At 41.4% G+C, this 21749-nt stretch overlaps 1 protein-coding gene across 1 annotated transcript in view; it reads right to left on the bottom strand.

Moving 5' to 3' along the window:
• The window catches only part of LOC129397839 (tubulin beta-8 chain-like), a 98101-nt gene that overhangs the window by 12723 nt on the left and 63629 nt on the right, over positions 1 to 21749 (bottom strand). The window contains 2 exon segments of the mRNA XM_063606516.1: positions 8490 to 8685; positions 18114 to 18660. The gene's annotated coding sequence lies outside the window, so the exon portion shown is untranslated.

Raw genomic sequence — 21749 nt, 5'->3', positions numbered from 1 at the left:
ATTATTACATTAGTATTAGAAGGGATGGTGTGGATTAGATGAGTGGTAGGGCATGGTGTGGATATTATTACATTAGTATTGGAAGTGATGGTGTGGATTAGATCAGTGATAGGGCATGATGTGGATATTATTACATTAGTATTGGAAGCGATGGTGTGGACTAGATCAGTGATAGGGCATGATGTGGATATTACCACATTAGTATTGGAAGCGATGATGTGGATTTGATCAGTGATAAGGCATGGTTTGGATATTATTACATTAGTATTGGAAGCGATGGTGTGGACTAGATCAGTGATAGGGCATGGTGTGGATATTATTACATTAGTATTGGAAGCGATGGGTGGACTAGATCAGTGATAGGGCATGGTGTAGATATTATTACATTTGTATTAGAAGCGATGGTGTGGACTAGATCAGATAGGGCATGCTGTGGATATTATTACGTTAGTATTACAAGCGATGGTGTGGACTAGATCAGTGATAGGGCATGCTGTGGATATTATTTCATTAGTATTGGAAGCGATGGTGTGGTCCAGATCAGTGATAGGGCATGATGTGGATATTATTACATTAGTATTGGAAGCGATGGTATGGATTAGATGAGTGTTAGGGCATGGTGTGGATATTATTACATTAGTATTGGAAGCGATGGTGTTGATTAGATCAGTGATAGGGCATGGTGTGGATATTATTACATTAGTATTGGAAGCGATGGTATGGATTAGATCAGTGTTAGGGCATGGTGTGGATATTATTACGTTAGTATTAGAAGGGATGGTGTGGAGTCGATGAGTGTTAGGGCATGCTGTGGATATTATTACATTAGTATTAGAAACAATGGTGTGGAGTAGATCAGTGATAAGGCATGGTGTGGATATTATTACATTAGTATTGGAAGCTATGGTGTGGACTAGATCAGTGATAGGGCATGGTGTGGGTATTATTACATTAGTATTGGAAGCGATGGTGTGGATTAGATGAGTGTTAGTGCATGGTTTGGATATTATTACATTAGTATTGGAAGCATTGGTGTTGATTAGATCAGTGATAGCGCAAGGTGTGGATATTATTACATTAGTATTGGAAGTGATGGTGTGGATTAGATCAGCGATAGGGCATGGTTTGGATATTATTACATTAGTATTAGAAGCGATGGTGTGCATTAGATCAGTGATAGGTCATGGTTTGGATATTATTACATTAGTATTAGAAGGGATGGTGTGGATTAGATGAGTGGGAGTGCATGGTGTGGATATTACTTCATTAGTATTAGAAGCGATGGTGTGGATTAGATCAGTGTTAGGGCATGGTGTGGATATTATTACATTAGTATTAGAAGCGATGGTGTGCATTAGATCAGTGATAGGGCATGGTGTGGATATTATTACATTAGTATTAGAAGCGATGGTGTGGATTAGATGACTGTTAGGGCATGGTGTGCATATTATTACATTAGTATTGGAAGAGATGGTGTGGATTAGATGAGTGTTAGGGCACGGTGTGGATTTTATTACATTAGTATTAGAAGCGATGTTGTGCATTAGATCAGTGACAGTGCATGATGTGGATATTATTACGTTAGTATTAGAATCGATGGTGTGCATTAGATCAGTGATAGGGCATGGTGTGGATATTATTACATTAGTATTAGAAGCGATGGTGTGGATTAGATGAGTGTTATGGCATGCTGTGTATATTATTACATTAGTATTAGATACGATGCTATGGACGAGATCAGTGATAGGGCATGGTGTGGATATTATTACTTTAGTATTGGAAGCGATGGTGTGGACTAGATCAGTGATAGGGCATGGCGTGGATATTATTACATTAGTATTGGAAGCGATGGTGTGGATTAGATGAGTGTTAGGGCATGCTGTGGATATTATTATATTAGTATTGGAAGCGATGGTGTTGATTAGATCAGTGATAGCGCAAGGTGTGGACATTATTACATTAGTATTGGAAGTGATGGTTTGGATTAGATCAGTGATAGGGCATGGTGTGGATATTATTACATTAGTATTAGAAGGGATGGTGTGGATTAGATGAGTTGTAGGGCATGGTGTGGATATTATTACATTACTATTGGAAGTGATGGTGTGGATAAGATCAGTGATAGGGCATGTTGTGGATATGATTACATTAGTATTGGAAGCGATGGTATGGATTAGATGAGTGTTAGGGCATGGTGTGGATATTATTACATTAGTATTGGAAGCGATGGTGTGGATTAGATGAGTGTTACGGCATGGTGTGGATATTATTACATTAGTATTAGAAGCGATGGTGTGCATTAGATCAGTGATAGGGCATGATGTGGATATTATTACATTAGTATTGGAAGCGATGTTGTTGATTAGATCAGTGATAGGGCATGGTGTGGATATTATTACATTAGTATTGGAAGCGATGGTGTGGATTAGATGTGTTAGGGCATGCTGTGGATATTATTACATTAGTATTAGAAACGATGGTGTGGACTAGATCAGTGATAAGGCATGGTGTGGATATTATTACATTACTATTAGAAGCGATGGTGTGGACTAGACAATTGATAGGGCACGGTGTGGATATTATTAGTATTGGAAGCGATGTTGTGGACTAAATCAGTGATAGGACATGATGCGGATATTACTACATTAGTATTGGAAGCGATGGTGTGGACTAGATCAGTGATAGGGCATGGTGTGTACATTATTACATTAGTATTGGAAGCGATGGTGTGGATTAGATGAGTGGTAGGGCATGGTGTGGATATTATTACATTAGTATTGGAAGCGATGGTGTTGATTAAATCAGTGATAGCGCAAGGTGTGGATATTATTACATTAGCATTGGAAGTGATGGTGTGGATTAGATCAGTGATAGGGCATGGTGTGGATATTATTACATTACTATTAGAAGCGATGGTGTGCATTAGATCAGTGATAGGTCATGGTGTGGATATCATTACATTAGTATTAGAAGGGATGGTGTGGATTAGATGAGTGGTAGGGCATGGTGTGGATATTAGTACATTAGTATTAGAGGCGATGGTGTGGATTAGATCAGTGTTAGGGCATGGTGTGGATATTATTACGTTAGTATTAGAAGCGATGGTGTGCATTAGATCAGTGGTAGGGCATGGTGCGGACATTATTACATTAGTATTAGAAGGGATGGGGTGGATTAGATGAGTGGTAGGGCATGGTGTGGATATTATTACATTCGTATTGGAAGCGATGGTGTGCATTAGATCAGTGATAGGGAATGATGTGGATATTATTACATTAGTATTAGAAGGGATGGTGTGGATTAGATGAGTGTTAGGGCATGGTGTGGATATTATTACATTGGTATTGGAAGCGATGGTGTGCATTAGATTAGTGATAGGGCATCGTGTGGATATTATTTCATTAGTATTTGAAGCGATGGTGTGGACTAGATCAGTGATAGGGCATGATGTGGATATTATTACATTAGTATTGGAAGCGAAGTTGTTGATTAGATCAGTGATAGGGCATGGTGTGGATATTATTACATTAGTATTGGAAGCGATGGTGTGGATTAGATCAGTGTTAGGGCATAATGTGTATATTATTACGTTAGTATTAGAAGCGATGGTGTGGATTAGATGAGTGTTAGGGCATGCTGTGGATATTATTACATTAGTATTAGAAACGATGGTGTGGACTAGATCAGTGATAGGGCATGGTGTGGATATTATTACATTAGTATTAGAAGCGATGGTGTGGACTAGACAATTGATAGGGCATGGTGTGGATATTATTAGTATTGGAAGCGATGTTGTAGACTAGATCAGTGATAGGACATGATGCGGGTATTACTACAGTAGTATTGGAAGCGATGGTGTGGACTAGATCAGTGATAGGGCATGGTGTGTACATTATTACATTAGTATTGGAAGCGATGGTGTGGATTAGATGAGTGTTAGGGCATGGTGTGGATATTATTACATTAGTATTGGAAGCGATGGTGTTGATTAGATCAGTGATAGCGCAAGGTGTGGATATTATTACATTAGTATTGGAAGCGATGGTGTGGATTAGATCAGTGATAGTGCATGGTTTTAGATATTATTACATTACTATTAGAAGCGATGGTGTGCATTAGTTCAGTGATAGGTCATGGTGTGGATATTATTACATTAGTATTAGAAGCGATGGTGTGCATTAGATCAGTGGTAGGGCATGGTGTGGACATTATTACATTAGTAGTAGAAGGGATGGTGTGGATTAGATGAGTGGTAGGGCATGGTGTGGATATCATTACATTAGTATTGGAAGTGATGGTGTGGATTAGATCAGTGATAGGGCATGATGTGGATATTATTACATTAGTATTGGAAGCGATGGTGTGGACTAGATCAGTGATAGGGCATGATGTGGATATTACCACATTAGTATTGGAAGCGATGATGTGGATTTGATCAGTGATAGGGCATGGTTTGGATATTATTACATTAGTATTGGAAGCGATGGTGTGGACTAGATCAGTGATAGGGCATGGTGTAGATATTATTACATTTGTATTAGAAGCCATGGTGTGGACTAGATCAGATAGGGCATGCTGTGGATATTATTACGTTAGTATTACAAGCGATGGTGTGGACTAGATCAGTGATAGGGCATGCTGTGGATATTATTTCATTAGTATTGGAAGCGATGGTGTGGTCCAGATCAGTGATAGGGCATGATGTGGATATTATTACATTAGTATTGGAAGCGATGGTATGGATTAGATGAGTGTTAGGGCATGGTGTGGATATTATTACATTAGTATTGGAAGCGATGGTGTTGATTACATCAGTGATAGGGCATGGTGTGGATATTATTACATTAGTATTGGAAGCGATGGTATGGATTAGATCAGTGTTAGGGCATGGTGTGGATATTATTACGTTAGTATTAGAAGTGATGGTGTGGAGTCGATGAGTGTTAGGGCATGCTGTGGATATTATTACATTAGTATTAGAAACAATGGTGTGGAGTAGATCAGTGATAAGGCATGGTGTGGATATTATTACATTAGTATTGGAAGCGATGGTGTGGATTAGATGAGTGTTAGTGCATGGTTTGGATATTATTACATTAGTATTGGAAGCATTGGTGTTGATTAGATCAGTGATAGCGCAAGGTGTGGATATTATTACATTAGTATTGGAAGTGATGGTGTGGATTAGATCAGCGATAGGGCATGGTGTGGATATTATTACATTAGTATTAGAAGCGATGGTGTGCATTAGATCAGTGATAGGTCATGGTTTGGATATTATTACATTAGTATTAGAAGGGATGGTGTGGATTAGATGAGTGGGAGTGCATGGTGTGGATATTACTTCATTAGTATTAGAAGCGATGGTGTGGATTAGATCAGTGTTAGGGCATGGTGTGGATATTATTACATTAGTATTAGAAGCGATGGTGTGCATTAGATCAGTGATAGGGCATGGTGTGGATGTTATTACATTAGTATTAGAAGCGATGGTGTGGATTAGATGACTGTTAGGGCATGGTGTGCATATTATTACATTAGTATTGGAAGAGATGGTGTGGATTAGATGAGTGTTAGGGCACGGTGTGGATTTTATTACATTAGTATTAGAAGCGATGGTGTGCATTAGATCAGTGATAGTGCATGATGTGGATATTATTACGTTAGTATTAGAATCGATGGTGTGCATTAGATCAGTGATAGGGCATGGTGTGGATATTATTACATTAGTATTAGAAGCGATGGTGTGGATTAGATGAGTGTTATGGCATGCTGTGTATATTATTACATTAGTATTAGATACGATGGTATGGACTAGATCAGTGATAGGGCATGGTGTGGATATTATTACTTTAGTATTGGAAGCGATGGTGTGGACTAGATCAGTGATAGGGCATGGCGTGGATATTATTACATTAGTATTGGAAGCGATGGTGTGGATTAGATGAGTGTTAGGGCATGCTGTGGATATTATTATATTAGTATTGGAAGCGATGGTGTTGATTAGATCAGTGATAGCGCAAGGTGTGGACATTATTACATTAGTATTGGAAGTGATGGTTTGGATTAGATCAGTGATAGGGCATGGTGTGGATATTATTACATTAGTATTAGAAGGGATGGTGTGGATTAGATGAGTTGTAGGGCATGGTGTGGATATTATTACATTACTATTGGAAGTGATGGTGTGGATAAGATCAGTGATAGGGCATGTTGTGGATATGATTACATTAGTATTGGAAGCGATGGTATGGATTAGATGAGTGTTAGGGCATGGTGTGGATATTATTACATTAGTATTGGAAGCGATGGTGTGGATTAGATGAGTGTTACGGCATGGTGTGGATATTATTACATTAGTATTAGAAGCGATGGTGTGCATTAGATCAGTGATAGGGCATGATGTGGATATTATTACATTAGTATTAGAAGCGATGTTGTGCATTGGATCAGTGATAGGGCATGGTGTGGATATTATTACATTAGTATTAGAAGGGATGGTGTGCATTAGATGAGTTGTAGGGCATGGTGTGGATATTATTACATTACTATTGGAAGTGATTGTGTGGATAAGATCAGTGATAGGGCATGTTGTGGATATGATTACATTAGTATTGGAAGCGATGGTGTGGACTAGATCAGTGATAGTGCATGATGTGGATATTGCTACATTAGTATTGGAAGCGATGGTGTGGACTAGATCAGTGATAGGGCATGGCGTGGATATTATTACATTAGTATTGGAAGCGATGGTGTGGATTAGATGAGTGTTAGGGCATGCTGTGGATATTATTATATTAGTATTGGAAGCGATGGTGTTGATTAGATCAGTGATAGCGCAAGGTGTGGATATTATTACATTAGTATTGGAAGTGATGGTGTGGATTAGATCAGTGATAGGGCATGGTGTGGATATTATTACATTAGTATTAGAAGGGATGGTGTGGATTAGATGAGTTGTAGGGCATGGTGTGGATATTATTACATTACTATTGGAAGTGATGGTGTGGATAAGATCAGTGATAGGGCATGGTGTGGATATGATTACATTAGTATTGGAAGCGATGGTGTGGATTCGATGAGTGTTAGGGCATGGTGTGGATATTATTACATTAGTATTGGAAGCGATGTTGTTGATTAGATCAGTGATAGGGCATGGTGTGGATATTATTACATTAGTATTAGAAGCGATGGTGTGCATTAGATCAGTGATAGGGCATGCTCTGGATGTTGTTACATTAGTATTAGAAGCGATGGTGTGGATTAGATGAGTGTTATGGCATGGTGTGGATATTATTACATTAGTATTAGAAGCGATGGTGTGCATTAGATCAGTGATAGGTCATGGTGTGGATATTATTACATTAGTATTAGAAGGGATGGTGTGGATTAGATGAGTGGTAGGGCATGGTGTGGATATTACTACATTAGTATTAGAAGCGATGGTGTGGATTAGATCAATGTTAGGGCATGGTGTGGATATTATTACATTAGTATTAGAAGCGATGGTGTGCATTAGATCAGTGATAGGGCATGGTGTGGATATTATTACATTAGTATTAGAAGGGATGGTGTGGATTAGATGACTGTTAGGGCATGGTGTGGATATTATTACATTAGTATTAGAAGCGATGGTGTGGATTAGATGAGTGTTAGGGCATGGTGCGGATATTATTACATTAGTATTAGAAGCGATGCTGTGCGTTAGATTAGTGGTAGGGCATGATGTGGATATTTTTACATTAGTATTAGAAGCGATGGTGTGCATTAGATCAGTGACAGGGCATGTTGTGGATATTATTACATTAGTATTAGAAGGGATGGTGTGGATTAGATGAGTGGTAGGGCATGGTGTGGATATTATTACATTAGTATTGGAAGTGATGGTGTGGATTAGATCAGTGATAGGGCATGGTGTGGATATTATTACATTGGTATTGGAAGCGATGGTGTGGACTAGATCAGTGATAGGGCATGGTGTGGATATTACTACATTAGTATTGGAAGTGATGGTGTGGATTAGATCAGTGATAGGGCATGGTGTGGATATTATTACATTAGTATTGGAAGGGATGGTGTGGATTAGATCAGTGATAGGGCATGGTGTGGATATTATCACATTAGTATTGGAAGCGATGATGTGGACTAGATCAGTGATAGGGCATGGTGTGGATATTATTACATTAGTATTGGAAGCGATGGTGTGGATTACATCAGTTTTAGGGCATGGTGCGAATATTATATGGGTGTTAGGGCACGGTGTGGATATCATAGTAATGTATAGCACAGTGTGATTATTATATTAGAGGCCACTGTAAGAATATATATTAGCAGCCACTGTGTCTTGGACGTTGACCATGATACTAGGGTATACTCCAAACAGTGAGATTTGGGGGTTTTATTTTTCTAGATTAATTTCTTCCTCTGCTGAGTACTCTAAAGACTCACTCCTTGGCACTCAGGGCCGTGGACGGCAGCTTTTTACTCACCAATGAAGAACACCAAATTAACTTGACCCTCGTGCTGCCCTGAGGAAGTTGAAGCTCCTCGCTGCTTCTGGCACCTCAGCGGGAAGTTGGTTGGGGCGGGATCGCGCGCCCTCTGGTGGAGCGATGGTTCATCACAGACGCTCTTGCTCACAGTTTCTCGGCGGATGTGCGCCCCCTCCTGGCTGTCCTGAAATACCTATAAAATTCAATATTCAGTTTATTCAGTGTCATAATTTTGGAAATTCAAACCGAAATAAAGGCCACTATATCCATACCTTTCCCATAAATGGTGATGGAAGAATTATTTGGAAGCCATATAGAATGAAGTGACTCTATACACAAATTAAAACACAAAAACCTACTCAAAATAGTCCAGAGACTCCAACTTGAAATGCAAAACTATAAATAATCTAAAAGAAAACCTAAGAGACATTGGATTTGGTGTTGAGTTTTAACACACAGCATCAAGTGCCAATTCGTGAAAATACTGAGAACAGACTTTATAAAACTAAATTTTCTACTATGAAAAACCCTATTCAGAGAACAAAAAGACAAGACACACTGTGAGAAGATATTTACAAAATACAAATGTGATTTTAAAAACTGTATTGAAAATACACAAACAACTCTTCAAACGAACACTAAGAAAACTAAAGGCCCAAATAAAACTGGGTAAATATCTGAACAGACATCCAGCCAAATAAAATATATAGATAGCAGGCCAGGTGTGTTGGCTCATGCCTATAACCCCAGCACTTTGGGAGGCTGAGGCGGGTGAGTCACCTGAGGTCAGGAATTTGAGATCAGCCCGGCCAACACAGTGATACCCCCTCTCTACTAAAAATACAAAAAAATTAGCCAGGCATGCTGGTGGGTGCCTGTAATCCCAGCTACTTGGGAGGCTGATGCAAGAGAATTGCTTGAACATCGGAGGTGGAGGTTGCAGTGAGCCAAGATCACGCCACTGCACTCCAGCCTGAGTGACAGAACGAGACTCTATCTCAATAAAAAAAAAAGAAGAAAAAAAAGAAAATATACAGATAGCACATAATCACACAAAAGGATGCTCAATATATCTCATTAGGAGACTGGAAATTAAAATAATGCTGAGATATCACTGCACACCTAGTACAACTGTGGGACTCTTAAAAAAGCTCAACAGTAACAATTGGAGGTTGAAGAACAATAGGTACGGCCATTCATTACTGGCAGAATGCATGAATGGGTACAGCCACTTTGGGAAATAGTTTGACAGTTTTTCCCAAAGATAAACAAGTCTTACCTTACAATCCAACAAATGCACCCCTAAATTATGTATGTTTAGACAGCTGCTTTGAAAAATTATGTTCAAACAAAAACTAGCATGTAATTATATACGAGCCACTCTACTCATCATGGCCAAAACTTGAAGTAATCAGAACATTCTTCAATAGCTGAATGCATAATCAATTTGAAGTACAACCATGCAATGGAATGCCATTCACCAACAGAAAGGAATGAACTGTCAATCCATGAAAAGAAATGAATGAATCTTGCATCTATGTTGCTAAGTAAAGGGTGGCATTATGAAGATGCTATACATTATATGACTCCATTCATATGACATTCTGGAAAAAGCACAACCAAAGAGATGATAGTCAGATCAGTGACTGTCTGGGGTGGGGATCTGAAGTATTCTGTATGCTACTTCAGTAGTGGATATCTGACAGTATGCATTTGATAAAACCCACAGAATTTTAATGCACAAAGAACAAATCACAATCTACACAAATTAAATTATTTAGGATGTGGAAGTATCTAAGGACAAAATACAGAGTGCAACCAAGAATCTAACTGTATTACCAATGTATGTTGCAAGTGGTGGGCCAAAGGTGCTGAGCTGGAAATGAGTAGAATCCATAGACTAAAAACAAAATGTACTATATACATGAACAGTGGACTCTATTTTATAAAGTTATTTCCCATAGGGATAATAGTTAATTTTGAAACCACTATATCTGTAAAAAGAAAAATAACCATGATTTTCCTCTATACTATGAACATTCCACTTTTAACAGCAAATTGTGGGGGGGGTGGGTGTTTCCCACACCAACCAATTTTCCAACTCTCTGGAAAACAATTGGGTATCCTGTAATTCAACTGTGACACTGATTACCTGGAGTTAGTATACACCCTACAGGTTAAGGGCTTAGTAACACCAGACTGTCCACAACCTCAGATGCCAATCACAAGTAATGAATCCCCAGTTTACCCAAACTTCTATATGACTTGGCTAGAAACTAGGCATTCCTACACCCCCTCTTCAGGTTTGACAATTTGCTATGATGGCTTATGGAACTAGGAAATACTTACTTATGTTTACCAGTTATTATGGTCTCAATGTGTGTACACCCCCACCCCAAATTCCTATTTTGAAATGTAATCCCCAAAGGGATGGTATTCAGAGGTAACCGAGAGGTGATCGGATCATGAGGGTGCTGTCCTCATGAATGAAACCAGTGCCCTTATAAAAGCGTCTAGGAGCCCGTTTCCCCATTCTGCCATGTCACGACATGCTAGAAGGCACTATCTATGATAGATGAGCCCTCACTAGGCATCAAATCTGTCAGCCTTTATCTGGAACTTTCCAAATTCCATATTTTAGGAATTTTTATGGAAGCTTCATCATGTAGACATGACAGATTATTAACTCAATTTCCAGTCCCTTCACACCCTCAAAGGATTGCATGTTAAGCTAAAAGTTACAACCTTCTTATCATGGCTTGGTCTTCCTGGTGACCATCCCCATCCTGAAACCATCCAGGAACCCACAGAGTGTCCTTATTAGAACAGAAGCCATTCCTATTATCCAGGAGATTCCAAGAGATTTAGGAACTCTGCGTCAGGAACCAGGGCCAAAGACCAAATATTAGAACACAAGATGCTCCTACTGTTCAGGAAATTGTAATAGTTTTAGGAGCTCTGTACCAGGAACTGCAGACACAGACCAAACATATATTTCTTATTAAGTCCCAACCTGGAATCTTGATCAAGAATGAATTCCTTGTTCCCAATGGTACAAGGGATGAAATAAATGGCAGATAGATAGTAGGAGCCAGGTTCCTCACTATTACAGTGAGAAGTTACAGATAAAAAATAGGGAAGCCTAGAATGATCTCTGTCATGAGTCAGAATATATATATACAACATAAGTATAAACTCACATTTAGCTTAACATATACACAGATGGTTCCACATAGAAACCTTTATAATTAAGTGGGTACATATAAGTTAGAAGACACACATATATTTCTTTGCACTGTCAGCTGTAAGTGTCATGATGCAATGACCACATTTAGTGTCCAGATGTAAGTTTTTCATACCATTCTCTAACAAAAGAAATCAGGGCTATTAGAAGAAATAGCTGAAACTAGGACTGGGACAGAAAATATATGAGCCAGGGTACTTTTGAAGTAACAGAAATACATTATAAAAAAAACATGAAATTATGTAAAAGGAGCCAGTGGAAAGAGCTACCAATGGCCACAGGTATGAACAAAGAGCAACAAAATACTGTAGAATTAGATAACAACCAAAAGATTAAAGTAACTATCTGTGGATCCATACTGGTATAAATAAATGATTAAACAGATATGCAAATGGGCTGAATAGAAATCTCTTATACAGAAGAATTCCAAATACCTGATATAGACACTCAGCCATCAAGGAGGTGGGGCTAACTCCCCATTCCTTAAGTATGAGCTCTGCATGATGACTTCCTCCAAAAGCATACATACAATATAGACATGGGAAAAAAGTAACTTCACGGTGAAAAACCTGAAAACACTGCCTCAACCAAGTGATAAAAGTTAACATTAATGGTGATAACGCATCTTGAGAGCATGAAGTGACTAGACTAGCACTTGCAAACCAAAAATAAAATTCAAAGATCTTTCCCACAACCACCTCTCCACCAGGGGACACCAAAGTTAACCTGGAAGACTGGTTCAGGCTATGATGGGAAAGAGGTGGTCAGACATTCCTCAGTATGCCCTCCTCCCTTTTGGAATTCAGGAAAAGCCAATCAGCATTTAACATCAACACGACCTTAAATCTGATAAGAAACATTTACAATCTATTCTCTCTGAAGCCTGCTACCTGGAAGCTTCATCTCCATGATAAAACCTTGGTCTCCATAACCCCTTATCATAACCCAGACACTCCTTTCTATTGATAGTAAGTCTTTCAACAAACTGCCAATCAGAAAAATTTTAAATGTACCTATAACCTGGAAGCCCCACCCCACCCTAATCCTTTGGGTTGTCCCACCTTTCTGGACCGAACCAATATATATCTTAAATACACTTGATTGATGTCTCCTATCTCCCTAAAATGTATAGAACCAACCTGCACCCCAACAACCTCGGGCACATGTTCTCAGGGTCTCCTGAGGGCTGTGTCATGGGCAATGGTCACTCATATTTGGCTCAGAATACATCTCTTCAAATATTTTACAGTCTTTGACTCTTTTTGCGGACACACTACACATCTGCTCTGCTTCCCCCAAACCCCTAAACCCAGGCTGATTATGAGAAAAACCCCAAGTAAACCACAATGGAGGACATTCTACACAATACCTCACCAATCCTCCTAACACTGTTTCAGGTCCTCAGAAGTAAAGTCTGAGAGACTGCCACAGCCAAGAAGAGCCTGACATGATGACTAAATGTCCTATGGGATCTTAGATAGGATCCTGGGAGAGAAAAAGGCAGAACTAAGGGAAACCAAATAAGATGTGAGCTTATTTAATAATATAGTAATATCCAGTCATTAACTATGACAAGAAATGATATAAGATGTTGGTCAGGAGTGGTGGCTCAGGCCTGTAATCCCAGCACTTTGGGAGGCTGAGGCGGGCAGATCACCTAAGATCAGGAGTTCAAGACCAGCCTGGCCAACGTGGTGAAACCTCATCTCTACTAAAAATACAAAAATTAGCCGGGTGTGATGGCAGGTGCCTGTAATACCAGCTACTCAGGAGGCTGAGGCAGGAGAATTGCTTGAACCTGGGAGGCGGAGGTTGCAGTGAGCCGAGATCATGCCACTGCACTCCAGCCTGGTTGAGACTCTGTCTGAAAGAAAAAAAAAAAAAAAAAAAAAGATGTTAAACCTATCTGATACATGTTGATATGTTAAAAAGAGGGGAAACTAGGTTGCGTCTACATGGGAAATCTGCATTTTCTTCCCAATTTCTGTGTGAATCTAAAACTAATTTAAAATAAAACCTCTATTTAAAAATTGTAATTTTTTCAGATATCTGCTAAATTATTTCTACTAAAAATTAGTAATTGGCAGTAACTACTCCTACTTTTAAAAATAAGAGCATTCATGATACTGCAAAGTAAATTATACAGACTAATACATACTTTCAAAGAAATGCCCCCTTTTACATGTTTTATGTTAAGATAACATATATGTGTAAACATGGTCGTATCATTTTTCTTATGGTGTAGTTCACTCTCTAAGAAAGCTGGTCATCTTAGAACCAGGGAAAAAAATTCACATTTTGGAGACTATTTCAATTTACGGCTGGATGCTTTCAAAGTATGACTTTGTGAAAAAAAAAAAAGTTCAAATTGATTCCTTGTGACTGGATCACTTATTCTAATGAATGCTTGCCTTTATTTTGTTTCCCAGCATTTCTTTCAGCTACGATACAACAGAAGCAAATATTTGCCACTGGAAAAAATATTCAAAGACACTCTTAGGTTAATCTATAGCTGATGACAGTCAGTCTAGTCTACATAGCAAGCAGCTTCAAGATATGATTATTTAGCTAAGCGGGAAATGGGACGTGACTGCTGCCTCATTCCCACGCCTCTCTGGACCTGATAATTTAGAGGAAGCTCACATTTGCAAGATAAAAATTTTCTTTTCCTTCTCAGTATTAAATATGCTGTCACAATAGAAGAAAGCTTTACTGACTTCTTAAATGATGTGTTGAGACCGGAAACCTAAAATGATAGTTACTGAGAATAGTGCTAAAGCCCTAAGTTTTTAGTCACACCCTCACCTAGGTAGGAACCTAACCAAAAGGGGAGAACTGTTGAACAAATTACGGGAGGTCATTGTTTTGGTCACAACTCCTGCATTAGGCCACACTGAGCAGGCAAAACCAGAATGGAGACACTCACGCTGAATGACACACAACGAAGCTGAAACTTTAAGGAAGTAGATAGATCCCAAAAGAGCTCCCTTTTTCCTTGAAGAGATTCCAGTCTACCTGAGTCAGCATAAAGAAGTCCCCTCTGCTTTAATTCTTACCAAAACAAGTAACTTGAAGTAATCTGATATTAACAAATCAGTTGTTATTTTCTATTGCTCTATTTCCGCCTTACACAACACAGTGTTCTGCTATTGCCCAGAGGGCACTGAGACCAAATAAAACTTGAAAATGCCACACTGAAAGCAAATAAGTCCTAATAACTCAACTTACAACGATAACAAAGAGTGACACCAATGCCCAAAGTTTTGATCAATATCTCAAAATTGAGAGGCTGACCAAAAGGGAGGAATTCTTACATCAAACAACATTTGGGCTTTAGAAGCCTCCCAATGAGTCCTTGTAAAGAGTCGCGGCCGGGCACCGTGGCTCACGCCTGTAATCCCGGCACTTTGGGAGGCCGAGACGGGTGGCTCATGAGGCAGGAAATCGAGACCATCATGGCTTACAAGGTGAAACCCAGTCTCTACTAAAAAAAAAAATACAAAAAAATTAGCGGGACTTGGTGGCGGCAGCCTGCAGTCCCAGCTACTCGGGAGGCCGGGACAGGAGAATGGCATGAACCCGGGAGGCGGAGCTTGCTGTGAGCTGAGATCGCGCCACTGCACTCCAGAGCGAGACTCCGCCTAAAAAAAAAAAAAAGAAGAAGAAGAAGAATCGCAACCTACTTTACTATAGAAACAAACTGAAAACCTGACTTGGGAATGTATCATTGTTACAAATAGCGGCGGTTCAGCCAATCACATCAGCCGAGTGTCAGTCAATGGCCGGCAGCCAGCTGTTCAAAACAAGTTCCAAGAAGGCAAATCCGGGCTGTAACCAGGTCTGTAACCAATCCAGCCACCTCTATACCTCACTTCTGTTTTCTGTATGTCACTTTTTTTCTCTGGCTATAAATTTAACCTGCACATATTGTGTGGCAGATCATTCTGAACCATTTTTGGTCTGGACTGCTGCCTGATTCTAGAACCACAAAAAAAAAGCCAATTAAGATCTGCAAACGCACATTTGTTGTAATTTTGTATTTTAACAGTTGTGCCCTACAAAAGACATTAAGCTGAAATTAATCAAAAATCATTTACGGTCATGATTAGGTCATAAAAAATTGTCAAACATAACAATTCTTCAAAAAAAGCTAAAAAGTATTTTTTAAAAATATTGTTGATGGAAAAAAGAGTGCAAAAGTAGATAGGAAAATTATGTACAAAACTAAAAACAGAGGAGAAATTAAAAGTCAAATAATTGCATCAAACTGGAAACCTAGAAAAAATGGGTGATTTCCTAGTAAAAATACACATTAACAAAATGGGCACTGAAATAAGGCAACTATGAATATACCAATTAGCATAGAAAAGCTAAGAAAGGTCCTTAAAGATCTCCCAGTGGAAAAAGGCCCCAGGACCATCTGGGTCCATAGCTTAGTGTAAGCTGACTTAACTAAATGTGATTTTACACTCATGCATTGCATACATATGATGGTGGTCCAATGAGATAAAAATGGAGCTGAAAAATTCCTTCCTGGCCATCTTGTCATAAGCTCATGGCTCAAAGCATTACCTTTTCTCTGTTTTGATACCATGAAAGGAAAATAAATCTCAGGACCCCCAAATCACTAAGCCAAGGGAAAAGTCAAGCTGGGAGCTCGGTCAGGCAAACCTGCCCTCATTCTATTCCTAACTAAGATAGCTACAAAGATAAAAAGCTACATACCTCACTCACAATTTGCCCACGAAGAATTTCCTTTTGGACAAAGGACAGACAGCACTCAAAGTCATCCCTCACCTGAGACAGATGCATATCTGATTGCTTCCTCTGCCCTATTATTTATGTAAAAATGCAGATTCATTGAGCCAGACTAAATTGTGTATTCAGTGGAAGGCTGATCAAGGATTCAAAAGAATGCAACCTTTTGTCTCCAACCTACTTCTGACCTGGAAGCACCCCCACTTCCTGCTTCCAGTTGTCCCGCCTTACTGGGCCAAATGACTGTATATCTTACACGTCTCATCTATTCCTAAAATGTACAAAAGCAAGCTCTACCCTGGCCACCTTGGACACATGTCGTCAGGACCTCCTGAGGCTGTGTCAAGGGTGTGTCCTTAATCTTGGCAAAATAAGCTTTCTAAATTGACTGAGACCTGTCTCAGATATTCTGGGATCACAATCTACAATCACCATGGTGTTATAGTTGACTGCAGCATTCAGTACAGAGACATGCTGTACAGGTTCGTAGCCTGGGAGCAATAGGCTATACTATGTAACTTAGGTGTGGAGTGGGCTACACCATTTAAGTTTTATAAGGACACTCTACAGTGTTCACACAAAGATGAAATCACCTAAGGATAGATTTCTCAGAAAGTATAACATCGTTACGAGATGCCTGAGTGTACTTTAAATGGTCAAAGCCTAGGAGAAAAAAAGAAACTTAACTCTTGTTATGGGTTAATAACAAAGCTTAAGAGAGTTAACATAGTTCATCTAATCTAAGATGCCAATGATTAAAAAACATTATTTTATGCACCATCACAAATAGGTTGCCAATTAAACCGACTTTCTGAATAACACACAAATGTGAATTTACTTCTATTAATGCCAGGAAAGTAAAATGAAAAATAAATTATGGTTTTGACATGTTAAAGCAAATAAGGCGGGGGTTAGCCTGAGGCCTTCCCTAAGCAAACAGAAACCGAACTTGGAGGCATTTGAACTGACTTAAAAAAATTAACAAACCAACCACAGTCAATGCCAAAAAGCTCAGCAGCCAGTTGGCTGTATGACTAGGGACGCTGAGGGAACCATCCCCACAACAGGCGGTCGCCTAGCTGGAGCCACTGAGGAGCCTCACTTAGGGGCCACCCTAAGAGCTCAAAGCCCCAAGCCGATTTCCGTTCTGGTGCTTCCTGCGTGATTCATGAACCATTCCTTTGCTGAAATAAACTCCGCTTAAATTTATTTTACCTAAAATCCTTTTAACAGACAAAGTCCAGTATTTACACTGAAAATACGGTTGTGAAAACTCACATCTACATCTGCTCTTCAATATTTTTCAAGTACTTTAACACTCTAAGAAAAACGAGCCACTGGAGCGCAAATAAAAGCAAATCGTGGGGTGCGCGTCTCCCTGGGGCTCTCCATGTTGCCCTCAGGGTTTCTCCCTTCTCTGTCCCGGATCCACCCCAAACAAACCCAAATTGGTCAAAAATTAAAAAATGAAACAACTCAGTTATGCTATAATAATGAATAACAAAGCCACTTAATGATGGGCCACTTTGTAAAATAAAATAAATACAACTTGAGAAAGTGGAGCGCGAGGCAGCGCGGCCTCCTCAACGCTGAGCCGGGACAGAAAGCTTTTTCCTCACCTTTCCTCGGGCAGCCTCGGGGACCATGAAGCCACAGCTTCCCCAGTCGTTCCTGAGGAGCTGAGGAGAAGGAGGCTGGGTCGTCCCTGGCCACGGTCCCCAGGTGTTCCTATAGAGCCAGCGGCGTCTCCCGAGTGGGTCCTGAGGAGGAGGAGGCTGGGTCCTCTCAGGTGTCCCTGTAGGGATGGAGGCGTCTCCTGCGTAGGTCCTGAGGAGGCGGCTCGGCTCCGCCCCCTGGAGCCGCAGGGCGTCTGTGCCGGAACCCGGGCGCCTCTTGAGGTTCTGTGAGGCGGCATCGCGCCCCCTGACGGCCGTCGCAGGCGGTGCAGGATGCTCAGGTGCTCGCGGTCGAGCTGTGGCCTCGCCCCTCCGGTGAATCTCCGAAGTTCACTGTTCTGACAATTACTTGCCATGACTTTTGAAAAACCAGCTGAGGCCGGGCGCGGTGGCTCACGCCTGTAATCCCAGCACTTTGGGAGGTCGAGGCGGGCGGATCGCGAGGTCAGCAGATCGAGACCATCCTGGCTAACACGGTGAAACCCCGTCTCTACAAAAAAATAAATAAATAAAAAATTAGCCGGGAGTGGTGGCGGGCGCCTATAGTTCCAGTTACTCGGGAGGCTGAGGCAGGAGAATCGCTTGAACCCGGGAGGGGGAGGTTTCATGGAGCCTCCTCTAAACAGAAAAGACCGACCCCCAGTCAGTGTTTTATTTTCCCTGATGACCGCAGGCCATGAACTTATGGAACAATAACGTAATTAGGCTCTTGGACCCAGGGAAGTAGCTCCATGCCACCTGCCCTCATTTGCTGAACATTTTGGTTTCTCGGATCTGCTACTCAGTTTCCAGTCTCTTCCTCCCTGCCAATGCTGCCAGCGTGCCTCTTCTGCAAGCAGCAACCGCCTTCCACCTTCCATTCTCTACTCTTTAGCCATCATCTGGCTGGACTTTTCAGAACGGACTGCAAAGGAGAATAAACTGGCTGAGTCTGAGGGTGCACTCACGTGCAAAGTTGCAAGCTTTAATGTACCCATCTTGGCAGATTTTGGCTCCTTAGAGTTCTTTCTCATTTGGGGATCTCATGTGCCCTCTCATGAGGTGGGCTCGCTGACTGTCTGCGCTGGTGGCATCTGGCAGCACCTTGTCAAGTGCACCTAGGTAAGAACCTGGCTGCACCTGATGCTTAGCCAAATGGGGAGCCCACAGTTCTGTGTATCAGGTGATGTTTAATCTCTGGAGGTTAATGAACGTGAGGGAGCGATACTGTCTGGGACTGTCCACATATTGCGTCTGAGTCACTGAAGGAAAAGAATGTAGGGTCTGTTTGCTGGGACTGGACACCTCCATAATCACATGCTCCGTGAAATGCAGGCAGGAGATCTCGCTTTCTACCTCTGGGATGGGAGTGTGCAGTTTCAGAGTGAGACTAGCTCACACAACTGACTCTTTATTTGGGAAAGAGAAATGAAATCAGATGCAGCAATTTAATATCCACTAAGATGATATCTTAATCACAAACACTCTTCTGGTTTTTAGAAATGTGAATGTTATTTACACTAGGTTAAAAAACCTGAGTATCCAACAGCATGACACCGACTAAAGAAATACTGGTGCACTCTGGAACCTTGCACACCACTTATTGGCATGGGAACAATGGGAACACGCCTATGCAAAGATGTGCATGGAAATTAGAAGAATGCAACACTGTAGAACAGATGTGACTAGGTGCATGATCAAGAGCACACAAGACCAAGCCTGCCTCTTCACACACAAGACCGCGCCTGAGTCTGCACCACGTGACGGGACCATTGTGGAGCAAGCCTGGGAGATTCTGATGTAGGCAGCAGAGGCGTCACTTAGGGACCAGACTTCTGTGGGAAACCACCATCTCCTTCCAACCCAGATGCACTTCGTGGGAAACGCGAGCAGATGAAGGTCATGTAGGAGATGAAAGAACTCGCTCCCCAAGCCCATAGGCCTTTGTCCTCCACCCATGGACCGAAGCATCTTGTTAGATGACGGCCGCCCGCAGCCAGGGCCAGCGGAGAACCTGCCATGGAGCAGAGGTCCGTAAAGAACTGCTGACTGTCACTGTCCCTACTTGGGGGCCACTGGGGGATCTGATGCATCTCACTACCCTTTGTAAAGGAATTATTGAAAATGTCAGCCCTCTAACAAGGCATAGGTTGATTAGTTACAGGATTTAACATTTCTATTTTAAAAGGCAGCATTGAAGAATGTCTTTACAAAGGCTGTACAAAGCCTGCCATATTCTTTGTCACACAGATTGACTCATGTGCAATGCAGCCATTTGATGAAACACTGGCATTTACTAGATGTAAACTTATTAGCAGACGACAACTAGAAATAGTGTGCTGGATGTGCCCGTTTATTTATATGAATATAACCATCTCTCTAGATGCATCGAAAGATACACAACATGAGATCCACTTTATTTCTACAAGTTTATGATCAGGTGGTCAGGACAGGGAAAGAAGAGGAAAAAACTTTAAATCATGGACCTTTATTCTTAGACACCTTTATCCTACATACACAAGGGACATGCATGGTTGAAATAACGGAAACAAGGTGGATAAAAGTGAAAGTAACTTAAACTACTTTACCCAGGAATGCCCAATTCAGGTGCTGCAGAGAAGAGCATGAGAACCGGGTGTCTTCAGGACAGGTGTGCATCTGGGAGCAGAGTGGGCATTCATCAGCAGGGAGGAGCAAGGCCTGGGTCGGGGGACACTGGGGCTGCTGTCCCAGAGGCTGGCAGTGTAGCCCTGAACCCCCAAGACTTCACTGAGTCTCCCCTCAACCACCTAAACCAGAATAAACTGATGTAGCAGGACTCCTCAAACACTGTGCAGGGTCTCCATGTCCTCGATGGCCCCCGATGAGCCACAGTACCCTCAGGTCCTGGTGAAGGAGCTGGTGCTGCCTCCTGCCTTTCCCCACATGGGGTCCTGCAGCTCATCCCACACAGCCTCAGATTCCCTCTACAGAACCTGCCCACAGATGTCTTCCGAGACCGGCAATACTGGGAGGCCTGTGGCCCAGACCCAGGAGGAACCAGCTGAGAGGCTCCGTGGAGGTATCGCTGATGGTGTAACCAGAATGAAAATGCCCACTTCTGTTCTGCTCCCTGAGAACAACTGTCAAGCCAGCATGAGTTTCCAGTTGGAACTTTTCCTTTTCTCCCCATGTTTGTCGCTGTTTTAATGGACATTGCCTGGCTATTAAATCCCCCGATGAACTCACTTTGAAAATTATCTATTGCACTGGGCACCCTTTCAGGAATCACTGAGTGTTAATTTTCTCAGTCTGAGTGATAATTTATGAGTCAAACAAGGACAGATCTGAAGCCAGAGGCTGCTCCTGTTGGAAAATCCCTGAGGATGATGTTCCGGGGAAGCCTCCAGCCTTGGGAGTCCCGTGGAACTGAGCCAGCCCAGGTCATGAAGGGAGCTGGTGCCAGACACTGACTGGGGACCTGCTGGCCTCTGGGCAGACCGCTCTGTCCCTGCACCTGGCCTGCCAGGTATCCCTGTGCAGTCATACCAAGTCCTGTGCTCAGAAGGGCCCCAGAGTAGTTTAAAGTTCTGCTGCCGCCCCTGGAAGCTCATGATTTTG

The sequence above is a fragment of the Pan paniscus genome, chromosome 7, assembly GCF_029289425.2.
Source record: "Pan paniscus chromosome 7, NHGRI_mPanPan1-v2.0_pri, whole genome shotgun sequence".
Lineage (NCBI taxonomy): Eukaryota > Metazoa > Chordata > Mammalia > Primates > Hominidae > Pan > Pan paniscus.
This window is presented reverse-complemented; position numbering and strand designations above follow the sequence as displayed.